Source organism: Equus caballus, chromosome 24 (assembly GCF_041296265.1).
Source record: "Equus caballus isolate H_3958 breed thoroughbred chromosome 24, TB-T2T, whole genome shotgun sequence".
Classification (NCBI taxonomy): Eukaryota; Metazoa; Chordata; class Mammalia; order Perissodactyla; family Equidae; genus Equus; species Equus caballus.
This window is the reverse complement of record NC_091707.1, coordinates 26,050,682-26,063,620: the sequence shown is the minus strand read 5'-3', so window position 1 is coordinate 26,063,620 and position 12,939 is coordinate 26,050,682. Positions and strand designations below refer to the sequence as shown.

At 35.4% G+C, this 12,939-nt stretch overlaps 1 protein-coding gene across 50 annotated transcripts in view; it reads right to left on the bottom strand.

Annotated features, from left to right (window-relative positions):
* The window catches only part of GPHN (gephyrin), a 562,862-nt gene that overhangs the window by 342,213 nt on the left and 207,710 nt on the right, over nucleotides 1-12,939 (bottom strand). The window contains exon 1 of one of the 50 annotated variants that reach the window (XM_070249633.1): nucleotides 8,019-8,382. The exons of 47 other annotated variants lie outside the window; for them this stretch is intronic. The gene's annotated coding sequence lies outside the window, so the exon portion shown is untranslated. Of the gene's footprint in view, nucleotides 1-8,018; nucleotides 8,383-12,939 lie in introns of those variants that run through there. 2 more of the 50 variants (XM_070249636.1, XM_070249634.1) reach the window with 2 other exon arrangements.

Here is a 12,939-nt window from a genome sequence, read left to right as displayed (position 1 = left end):
TTATGACCATATATTAATTGCACTTACTCTAAATTCTCTATTTGATAATTCTAATATCTGAATCACCTATGGGTCTGTTTTTTCCTCTTGGTATTCAATCACTTGGTAGTGCTTATTTGCATGCCTTTTAACTTCTAATGAGAAGACTGACATTAAGGTTGAGAAATTTCGTAGGCTCTGGATGATGTTATCTTCTTGCAAAAGGGTTACGGTTTTCTCTGTGAAGCCGAGTAAGTACCAGTTGTTCAGCCTTTGTTGGGGCCGATATATTTTAATATTTTGACTTTGTTCCTTAAGTGTGGTCCTTCTGGGGTCTCAGAGAGTCTATAAAGCTTACCATGTCCCTTCTAGTTTGGCAGGGCTGAAATTCAACATTTCCCTCAGTCCCATGCAGCTGCTGAAATCTCTGCTAACCTCTTCAGCCTTCCAGATTGTTTTTTGATGTATTTGCTGGAATTCAATCTGTACATACAGATCTTAAGAGACAGTTAAAGTTGGATAACGACAGTTAAGGCTCATTTTACATTTGGGCTCTAGTCCTTCTACACCAGAAACTGAAAAACGCCCTCAGGGAAAAAGCCAGGGTGAATGTGGGGTTCAACCTACAGTGCCTCTATTCTCTGAAGTATCATAATCTCTCAAGTCCTGCTTAAACTGATGGTTCTCCAATTCCTTCAAACAACTGTTTTATATATTCTATCCAGCTTTCATAATCGTTTTCAGTGAAAAGCTACCCAATACAAGCTACTCCATCATTGCTGGAACTGGAGTCTCTATCATCATTTCTTTTTTGTGGAGGAAGATTAGCCCTGAGCTAACATTTACTGCCAATCCTCTTAGTTTTGCTGAGGAAGACTGGCCCTGAGCTACCATCTGTGCCCATCTTCCTCTATTTTATATGTGGGACGCCTGCCACAGCATGGCTTGATAAGTGATACGTAGGTCCGCACCCAGGATCTCATCCGGTGAACCCCCAGCTGCCGAAGCGGAGCATGCAAACTTAACCACTGCACCACTGGGCTGGCCCCCGTCATCATTTCTTGAATGAGAAAGATTATGTGAAGAACTATTGTATATCAACTGAAATCAATTATCTAGATATATTTCATTGCAAATAGGTAATTGTATATACATAGATAATAAATTATATTGCTTTTTCATTCCAGTGTAGGTTTAGTCATTCTCAAATTTCCAAGATAAATAATCATCTCTAGGAAATGCTGCAAATAGACACTTGAACTGTGTGGACTATATCTGAATACTAGAGTAAGATATAGAGTACAGTATTACAATTGTTCTTATCTCTCTGAATTTTAATTATCTTCTTAGTTATTGGTCTCTTCTACTTGCTAGGGTTTTAAAACAGGGACTATATATAATTCATTTATCTCCAGTGCCTAGAATAGGATCTGGCAATATTAATAATATCAGCTATCACTTAATGAGCCAGTCACTGTTTTATGTGTTTTATATTAATGAGTCTTAAAAACAAGCTTTTAGGATAGATATTATTTTATAGCTGAGGAAACCATGGCACAGAAAGGTTAAGTAATTTGTCCAGGGTCAAACAGCTAAGAAGTGGACAAGCAGCCTGGCCACTGAGTCTGTGCTCTTAACCAACACACTATACTGCTCACTCAAAGAATTACTGCCTATTCTTATTTTAGCAGCTTATGTGATCATCCAGAAGAATGAAAGTATTGAGAAACATACCTCTCGATAATAATGCATTCAAACTTTGCAAGTTAGTAAAAAGACGCTTACTTAAGCTAAAGAGATCCTATAAGAACATCCACCTCATGATAATATTTGGCCTTACCTATATCATTCAAGTGTGCATTCACATAAAGATTTACAAACATAAATATTTACAACATCATAAACCCATGATAAATATTTACAACGTATCACTTCAAACATGGACATCAAGAATCCATTTAATAATTACTGATAGTTTATTCCTCTGCCCTCCTTCTTTAATTTTTTAGCTGTTAGTGTGAAAAGGTGATGTGTAGAGGCTATGTCACACAAAAGTGTGGCACGATATCAAAAGAAAGATGAAAAGAATACTTCCTTTGAAACACTGTTTAACAAACAGATCCTTATACACAGAGAAAACAGAATCAGAATAGATTGTTGAGTTTTCTACCTGAATATTTGACAGCTTTAATATTACTTTATTTGTTATAATTTATTTGTGTAAATGGGAAGAATCAAAAACTCCAAAACAGTACTGCTGAAGTAGTCCCTCTGTAACACATTAATCTCTTTTTTTCCTATTTTGCAAAAAGAAGCACTGCTCTTGTTTATTATAAGCTCTAAAAGCTTAAATAGCCTGGATAAAACATGTACTAACCACTTAGCATTATTCAGTTTTTCAAAAACGTAATTATCGTATTCCTAACATGTATGAAGTACTGTCTAAGGGAGAAAGAGAATTACAATGGAAAACCAAAAGAGACAGGGTATCATTATTAGATAAAATCGACTTTAAGTCAAAAGCAGTTACAAGAGACACAGAAGGATATTATATACTGATAAAGGGTTCAATACATCAAAAGATATGCCCATTACAAACATTTAGACACCTAACAAGACGGACTCAAAATATACGAAGCAAAAATTGATAGTATTAAAGGGAGAAATAAAAAGTTCTACATTAACAGTTGGAGACTTCAATACCCCAATTTTAATAACAGAACAAACAGATTAATAAGGAAATAGAGGGCTTGAATAACACTACAAACCAATTTGACCTGACAGACATATACAGAACAACCTACTCAACAGCAGAATACATATTCTTCTCTAGTACCCATGGACCATTTTCCAGGACAGACCATATCCTAGGCCACAAAACAAGTCCTAATAAATTTTAAAAGGTTAAAATCATACAAAGTATCTTCTCTGACTACAATAGAATGAAACTAGAAATCAGTAACAGAAGTAAAACTGAAAAATTCAAAATTATGTGGAAAATTAATCAACACACTCTTCTGCATCAAAGAAGAAATCAGAAAGGAAATTAGAAAATACCTTGAGATGAATTAAAACAAAAATACAATGCAACAAAATTTAGGGGATGAAGTAGTGCTAAAATGGAAATTAATAGCTGTAAATTCCTATGTTAAAAGAACGATCTGAAATCAATAATTTAACTGTAGACCTTAAAAAACTAGAAAAAGGAGAGCAAACTAAGCCATGAGCTAGCAGAAAGAAGAAAATAATAAAGTTTAGAGTAGCGATAAATGAAAAATAGAAAAAGAGAGAATCAACGAAACTAAAATTTCATTCTTTTAATAATAAGAGATCAACGAAATTCAAAACCTTTAGCTAGATTGATACCTTCCCGCCCCCTAAAAAAAGAACGCAAGATAAGATCCAATTTACTAAAATCAGAAATGAAATGAGGACATTACTATAGACCTTACAGGGGGAAAAAAAGGATTATAATAGAATGCTATGAACAATTTTATGCCAACAAATTGGATAATCTAGATGAAATGAACAAATTCCTAAAAACACAGCCTCCGAAAAGTGAATCAAGAAGAAATACAAAATATGAACAGACCTATAACAATTAAGGAGACTGAATTGGCAATCAAAAACCTTTCAACAAAGAAATGCCCAGGAGCAGATGACTTTACTGGTGAATTATACCAAACATTTAAAAAAGAATTAACATCAATCCCACCCAAACTTTACCAAAATACTGAAGAGAAGAGAAGAGTGTCCAATTCATTTTATGGGGCCAGCATCACCCACATACCAAAGCCAGACATGGACATTAAGTGAAAACTATAGGCAAATATCCTGTATTAACACAGATGAAAAAATCCTCAACAAAACATAAGCAAATCAAACTCAGCAGAATATTAAAGGATTATACACCATGATAAGTGGTATTTATCTCAGAAATGCAAGGGTAGTTCAATATATGAAAGTCAATCAATGTAATATACCACATTAATATAATTAAGGAAAAAAATCCATGTGATCATCTCTACTGATGCAGAGAAGCATTTGACACAATCCAATACCTTTTCATGATAAAAGCATTCAACAAATTAGGAATAGAATAGAACTTCCTCAACAGGGTAAAGACCACATATGAAAAACCCACAGCTAACATAATCAGTGGTAAAAGACTGAGAACTGTATCTCTAAGATAGAAACAAGTCAAGGATGTCTGCTTTCACTCCTATTCAACATATTACTGGACAATCTCACAAGAGCAATAAGGCAAGACAAAGAAATAACACACATCCAAATAGGAAAGAAAGAAGTAAAATTATCTCTATTTGCAGATTAAGTGATCTTCTATGCAGAAACCTCTAAAGAATCCACAAAAACACTAAAAGAACTAATAAACAAATTCAGCAAAGATGAAGAATACAAAATCAACATGCAAAAATCTGTTGTATTTCTACACGTTAGCAATGAACAATCTGAAAAGGAAATTAAGAAAAAATTCCGTTTATAATAGTATTAAAAAGAATAAAATAATCAGAAATAAATTTAACCAAGGAGGCAAAAAACTTGTAAACTGAAAACTACATAACATGCTTAAATAATTAAAGAAGACCTAAACAAATGTCAGGCATTCCATGTGTATGGATGGAAAGACTTAACATTGTTAAGATAACAATACTACCCAAAGCCATCTACAGATTCAATGGAATCCTTATTAAATTCCTTTAAAAAAGTGTTTTTTTCAGAAATAGAAAAACCCATCCTAAAATTCATATGGAATCTCAAGGGACCCCTAATAGCCAAAACAGTCTTTAAAAGGAAGAACACAATTGGAGGATTCATACTTCTCAATTCAATAATTTACTACAAAGCTACAGTAATGAAACAGTATGGTACTAGCATAAAGATAAATATACAGAAAAATGCAATAGAATGAAGAGACCAGAAATAAACTCTCACTATGTGACCAATTTATTTTTGATAGGGGTCAAATGAGAAGTAACAGTCTCTTCAATGAATTTTTGAGGGAAAAATAGATATCCACATGCAAAGAATGAACTTGGACCCTTATCTTACACCATATACAAAAACTAACCAAAATAGATTGAAAACCTAAATTTAAGAGCTAAAATGATAAAATTCTTAGAAGAAAACATAGGGGAAAATCATGACCTTGGATTTAGCAATGTTGTCTTAAATATGACAGCAAAAGCATGGGAAACAAACAACAAAATAGATAAATTGGGCTTTATCAAAATTAGAACATTTTGTACACTAAAGGAAACTATTGATAGAGTGAAAATATAACCCACAGAAAGGGATAAAATATTTTCAATCTTATATCTGTTAAGAGATTAATATCCAGAATATATAAATAACTATAATTTTTTAAAAAGCCAATTCAAAATAGGCAAAGGACTTGAATTGATATTTTTTCAAAGAAGATATGCACATGGGGGCCGGCCCCATGGTCGAGTGGTTAAGTTCGCATGCTCCACTTCAGCGGCCCAGGGTTTCGCTAGTTTGGATCCTGGATGTGGACATGGCACCACTCATCAGGCCATGCTGAGGCAACGTCCCACATGCCACAACTGGAAGGACCCACAACTAAAATATACAACTAGGTACTGGGGGGATTTGGGGAGAAAAAGCAGAAAAAAAAAAAGAAGATTGGCAACAGTTGTTAGCTCAAGTACTAATCTTTAAAAAAAAAAAAAGATATGCACATGGCCAATAAGCACACGAAAAGATGCTCAACATCACTGGCCATTAGTGAAATGTAATGAAAACCACAATAAGATACCACTTCACATCCATTGCAATGGCTATTGTGGGGGATCAGAATCGGCCACCTCAAAATACGTCTATTTGGCTTGACTACTTTTAAGGAGAAAAGACTCTGAAGGAAACTTTGACCTTCTTCCTAGCTACCTAAAAGAATTTAAGATAGAAGGCCTGTCCCTGGGACAGCCCATCACTATAGATAACGGTGGGTATTAGCAGACTGGGAGGAGCCTTGCTAAGTCCACTGTTACCAAAGTTCTGTCTCTGAGGTCATATTGCCTATAGATGGCCCAGCAAACATTTGTTTACCAAACATTTGCTTTTCCACCTTCATGTAAATTGCCTGCCTCCCCTTTGAAGTCACAAACCACTACCCCCAATATCCTCCCCCTTTGTCTTTAGCTGAAGATGGTATTTAAGGTGGTGGCTCAGCCATTTTGGTGAGTTACTCGGTTTTCCTGGGTTTCTCCTATGTACATATGTTATTAAACTGTTTGATTTTTTCCTGTTATTCTGTCTCATGTCTATGTAATTCTTAGACCAGCCAGAAGGACCTAGAGGGTAGAAGAAAGGTTCTTCCTCCCCTACACTATTACAAAAAGAAAATCTAACAAGTGTTGGAGAGGAATGCAGAAACTGGAACCCTTATGCATTGCTGGTGGGAATATAAAAGGGTGCAGCCACTTTGGAAACAGGTTGGCAGCTTCTCAAAAAGTTAAACATAGAATTATCATATGCCCCAGCAATTCTAGTATTATGTAAATACCTAAAGGAATTTTAAATAGGCGCTTAAACAGGTACATAATGTTCCTAGCAGCATTATTCACAATAGCCACAAGGTAGAAACAACTCAAGCATCCATCAACACGTGAATGAATAAAAAATTATGGGGGACCGGCCCCGTGGCTGAGTGGTTAAGTTCATGTGCTCTGCTTCGGCGGCCCAGGGTTCGGATCCTGGGCGCAGACATGGCACCGCTCATTAGGCCATGTTGAGGCAGCATCCCATGTACCACAACTAGAAGGACCTGCAACTGGAATATACAACTACATACTGGGGGGATTTGGGGAGGGAAAAAAGCAGGAAAAAAAAAAAAAAGACTGGCAACAGTTGTTAGCCTAGGTATCAATCCTTAAAAACAAACAAATTATGGTATGCTGAGTGAAATAAGTCAGACACAAAAGGACAAATATTCTATCATTTCACTTATATAAGGTTGCTAGAGTAGTTAAACATGGAGTGTGGACAGAATTTTGGGACCCCCTCCCCGGGTCTAACAGGACAATCTAGTACGCAAACTGCACAGGCTTTAAGTGAGTACAATAAAACCCATGCTGAAGCAGCTGTACTGTGAAGCAGTGGTGCATTTCTTAGGGATCAAGGGACTAATTAAAGATCCCAGTCCTTTCCTCCCTCCACACATAGATAACGCAGGCACCTCTGAATTTGTTTGATATATAACCAAGAAATTCTTGTTTATGTTACCTTCAATGCATAATTGAGAGAAAAGCCCAGATGTACTCCATCTCTTTTTTTTTTTTTATCTAATTGTAAGGTTTTTTTTCTTTTCCTCTTCCCTGCATGTGCACTGCTTGTGAAAGATATAAGGTACACTTAAACTCACACACCTTGGAGCAGTTCCATCAGAGCATTCTGTTGAACTGTTTTCCTGGGGTTCATACTCTTCACCCTGATTACTGAATAAACTTCATTAACATTACCTAGACTCTATTTCAGTCGACAAGAGACAGTAAGTTGGTTAGGGGTTACCATCAGCTGTACCCCCAGAGGGAGATGTGGAATTATTGCATAATGGGTTCAGAGTTTTGGCTCTGGATGACAAAAAACTTTTGGAAATAGATAGTGGTGATGGTTTCACAACACTGTGATAGTACTTAATGTCACTGAACTGTACACTTTAAAATAATTGAGAGCCAGCCCGGTGGCACAGCAGTTAAGTGTGCACGTTCTGCTTCAGTGGCCTCGGGTTCGCCGGTTCGGATCCCGGGTGTGGACATGGCGCCGCTTGGCAAGCCATGCTGTGGTAGGTGTCTCACATATAAAGTAGAGGAAGATGGACACGGATGTTAGCTCAGGGCTAGTCTTCCTCAGCAAAAAGAGGAGGATTGGCAGCAGTTAGCTCAGGGCTAATCTTCCTCAAAAAAAAAAAAGTTGAAATGGTAAACTTTATGTTTTGTATATACTACCACAATAAAGAAAAAAAATTTAAATGCCTTTGTCCTTCACAATTTGGGTCCTACCTGTCTTTGAAGCCACATCTGACAATTCTTCCAGTACATCATTCAAACCAACTGTATTTTCTTAAAAGCTCTGTAGTTTTTTCCACAATTTCCTATATTCCTCCTCACCTCACTAAACTCTCCTCCTTCAATGTTGTTCTCTCTTTCTTAACACCTTTTCTTTTATTCTCCACCTCTCACACCCCAAAGACAAATCACCTGTACAACCATTATTAGTTTTTGCACAGTTGGCTAAAATATAACTTCTCCAAAAGCTTTTTTATTGACATCTTTCTACCTTACCACAACCATCTCCCTACCACTTCCTCCCACCACCCTTTATTGACTTAGATGACCTTCTTCTTTGTAAGAGACAGTTTAGTGTAGCAGTTTAGTATAGGTTCTGGAACTAGAATGCATAGGTTTAAATTTTGACTCTACTATTTCTTAGGTTTAGGAGCTTGGTTAAATTATTTAGTAGTTTGGTGTTTCTCTGTCCACTATGTATAAAATGATGATAATTATATTACCTATATCTCATGAAGTTGTTTTTGTGAAGATTAAATAAGATATGGACTGAAAAGAAAAATTACTTACACCTAGCAAATGCTTAATGTTAGCTATTATCATGCAAGTATGTATTGAGTACATACTTCTATTATAGCACGGTATTTAACTGTCTGTATGCTTGTCTGCCTTTTCCACTTGATTGTTCATATTTTCACGTCATTATTCTCAGCACCGAACAGTATCAATACCATAGCCTTTGCTTAAATATTTTGAAATTATACTTGTATAAAATGTTCACAAATAATAAATTTTCAGGATTGAACTAAAATTTCCACTTCTTAGGAAAAACCTAGGGTGTTGATATCAAAATTAGTTTTGCTACATATTATTGAGGTCATTATGTAGAGTTTTTTACTTTTCTGGAAGTCTATTTTTCCTGCAGCATCTGGGATAATAAAATTGGTTTTTATTTGAAAGTTGAAATGTGTATAAAACATAAGGTATTATTTTCCATATTTGTAAGAATTTTCTTGGTTTAGTCTCATTTCTTTAAACTGTTTTATCTCTTCCCAGAGCTTTTATTTTTATTTTTGGTTTGCATCACTTTTGTCCTCTATTCACTTTCATTAATATAAAATCTGACATTTAACTCTATTAAACTTTTGGCATCAAAATAAAAGCAAAATACTTTTTTAAAAAACAGAATTAACTTTACAGTCTCAAAGATATGCTGAACCTGAAAATCTGTATTAAATATTCATAACCACATTCCACTCTTTAAGATAGCAAGAATACTGTGTGCACTAATCCATTTTTAATTTAAAAGTTTTCCTCCTTATTCAGATATTTCACTAGCTCACTAGTATCATGGATCTCACTATTATACCCATAGAAAAAAATGAGACCAAGGTATATCTTTTAAATATGTGAAAAGTAAACTGACAGATTTTTTTTATTCTTATGAACCATTTCCTGGTCTCTGAAAATTTTAAATTATAAAAACTTTGAGAAATACAAAAAGTATAAACAATATGACAAACATCCTGTATCCACTACTCAAGTTATGATGTACACACAGCACTACTAATACAGTGGAAGGTCCCTGTGTGACTCTTTTTACTCACATAATCACATGCACTCCCCTAACCTAGAAGTGTCCTCTATCCTATATTTGGTTTAAATCTTTTCTTCATAGTTTTACCTCCTAGGGTCTTAAACAACAATTAGCATTGTTTTACTTATTTAAATAGTATTATAAGTATTCTTTGGCATTTGCTTTTTTTCTCTCCAAATTGTGTTTTTGAAATTCATACACGCTGATATGTGGAGTTTTGCTCATTCATTTTCCCCATTGTATAGTATTCAATTTCTGAATATACTGTTTATCGACTCTCACCTACTGATGTTCTTTTAGGTTATTTTCTATTATCCACTTTTACACAAAATCACCAAATTCTTTACCTAGATATTAACCACCCCTATTTCCTGAAACTTTCTACCCTTGAATTCTATGACATCATGTTGGGTCTCTTTTGCTTAATACACTGCCTATTCTTATCACTTAAATGTTGATGTTTCCTTATCTCTCTTCTTTTTCTACCCTGTATACTGTCTTTAGGTGTCCTCTCATTTACTCCTATGGGTCTAATTACCATTAACATGTGGACCAAGTCAAATCTGTATCTCCAGCCCTTAACTCTTGTGAGTGGCTACTAAGTCTAAAATATAGTTGAACACATAATAAGGGGTTATATATCACATTATAATATGTGATAAAATAATGTTATCTATGTTTCCAGATTTTACAGCCACTCTGAATATCCAACCACCAATACATATCTCCACCTGATAGCCACAATTGAAGACAGACGACATTCTGAATTATGTTATCATATAATCTATGGGTTAAAGAACAAATTAATTTTTTTCCACAATCCTAGATAAAAATTTTAGCTCCTATGGAAACCCCACTTTTTACATATTCTTTCTTTCAAACTTTTCAAAATGTCAAGGTTGGTGGTTTTCTAACTTTTGGTCTCAAAACCTCTTTACTCTTAAAGATTATTAAGGACTCCAACAGTGAAAAAGGCAAATACATATTATTATGAAAATAGTTTTTTTTTTTTAAGATTTTATTTTTTTCCTTTTTCTCCCCAAAGCCCCCCCGTACATAGTTGTATATTCTTTGTTGTGGGTCCTTCTAGTTGTGGCATGTGGGACGCTGCCTCAGCATGGTTTGATGAGCAGTGCCATGTCTGCGCACAGGATTCGAACCAACGAAACACTGGGCCGCCTGCAGCGGAGCGCGCGAACTTAACCACTCGGCCACGGGGCCAGACCCTGAAAATAGTTTTGATTTCAGGGACTTCCAAAGGTGTGCCTCCTGCCTTTCCAGGGTCATTGGTCTAGGAAACTACTTTTGGAAATGTTTATGTTGCTTCAGAGAAGTCCTTGGGATTCTGCCTGAACAAAGAAAATTAAGAAATCAGTCCCAGGGATTCTTTATTAGCTACAGATTGATGCACCCACGGTTGGCTAACTTACAACTTCCAGAGTTTTTCATTCAAACCAGCCCTGGTGCATGGATATGTCTGAATGCGATGGGATTAAGATGAAGCCCGGTGGTGCAGGGGTTAAGTTCGCATGTTCCGCTTCAAAGGCCCGGGGTTCGCCAGTTCGGATCCCAGGTGAGGACATGGCATTGCTTGGCATGCTCTGCTGTGGTAGATGTCCCACGTATAAAGTAGAGGAAAATGGGCATGGATGTTAGCTCAGGGCCAGTCTTCCTCAGGAAAAAGAGGAGGATTGGCAGCAGTTAGCTCAGGGCTAATCTTTCTCAAAAAAAAAACAAAAACGATGAATGAGCCATACTAGACCAAAATAATTTTGAAAAATAAATGGAGCTATCATTTTTAAATACGGCCAAATCTTGAGTCCTAAATGCTTTGCTTAGAAACTCCCCTCTTTAATATTGACGAATATAGCCAACCTTACTGGGGTTAAATGGGTACCTGTTCACCTCACCATTCTTCCTTCTAAGATTTTAGTACATGCAGCAGTCGTACTTCTGAGAAGAGACTCTGTTCTCACCTCATTTGGGAAAGAAAGAGAACTAGAATTTATTGAGTATTTGTAATGAGCGTTACGTTAGGCCTTTTTACAAATACTGCTTCAGTACTGTCTCTAAGATTCAGAAGGGCTAATTTGCTCAAGGATATAGACAGCTAGTAAGCAGAAAAGTTGTCATTTACCCAGATGCATCTCATTCCAAAGCCCAGACGTTTTTACCAAGTCATATTTTTGTGTCGATAATATATTTCTTAGAACTAAGTTTTCAAACGTAAATGCAATTCTAAAGACTGAGAATGTTCTTCAGAATTTATTTATTAGAAATCTTAATTATCATTAGAAATCTTACCTGTAACATATTCTTAACTTCAAACAACTCTGATAGGTTGGCCACTAGAATACAATCAGTTTGTGTTGTTAGGCCTTATATAACGTTAAAAGAGAAAGGAATTTAGAAAGAAGTTAGAAAATCCTTTAAGAGTTTTCACAATTTGACATAATAGTAAGTAGTATATTTGGATAGAAGCCTTTATTTATAAGTATGTCATTTCCCTTATTTCCATGGGTTTTTTTATTCTTGTTTTTCTTTTTTTGGTGAGGAAGATTGGCCATGAGCTAACATCTGTTGCCACTCTTCCTCTAGTTTGTATGTGGATTGCTGCCACAGCATGGCTTGATGAGTGGTGTGTAGGTCCATACCCAGGATCTGAACCCATGAAGCTTGGGCTGCCAAAGCAGAGCATGCAAACTTAACCACACCACTGGACAGGCCCCCCACTTACCTGCAGTTTTAATTTGTTTAGATTTATTTTCAACAAACACTAAATTCCACTGCATGTGTTTCGTACAATATAGTAACAATAATCATTAAGAACTCATAGATTTTATGATAATTTGACTAGGAATCAAATAAATTAACCTCTTAGTTTTGCTGATATGCAAAGAGTACAATCTATAATTAAATGAGATTGGAGAGCAGCATCTAAACTGCATGAAAAATAAACATTTATGGGTCTCTAAAGCTTTATTTACAAAAATCTTTTGATATGCTCCTAAAATTTTGTTAATCTATCTTACTAAAATAACACACAAACACTTTTGTTCATTCACTAAATATTTATTGAGTACTTATGGGCTAAGCATTATTCCATGTGTTAGAGAGAAGGCAATGAACAAAAACAGATATAGTACTTGTTCTCATGGATCTTATATTCTATGTATTTATTCTATTAAGTCAACAGATAAGAAAATTTCAAATGTAATAAACGCTGTGAAGAAAACATGAAAACTAGGATGATGTGTTAGGATGCACAGGAACTGAGATTAGGTCGTGCTATTTAAGCTTTGAGAAAGTAATAACTTA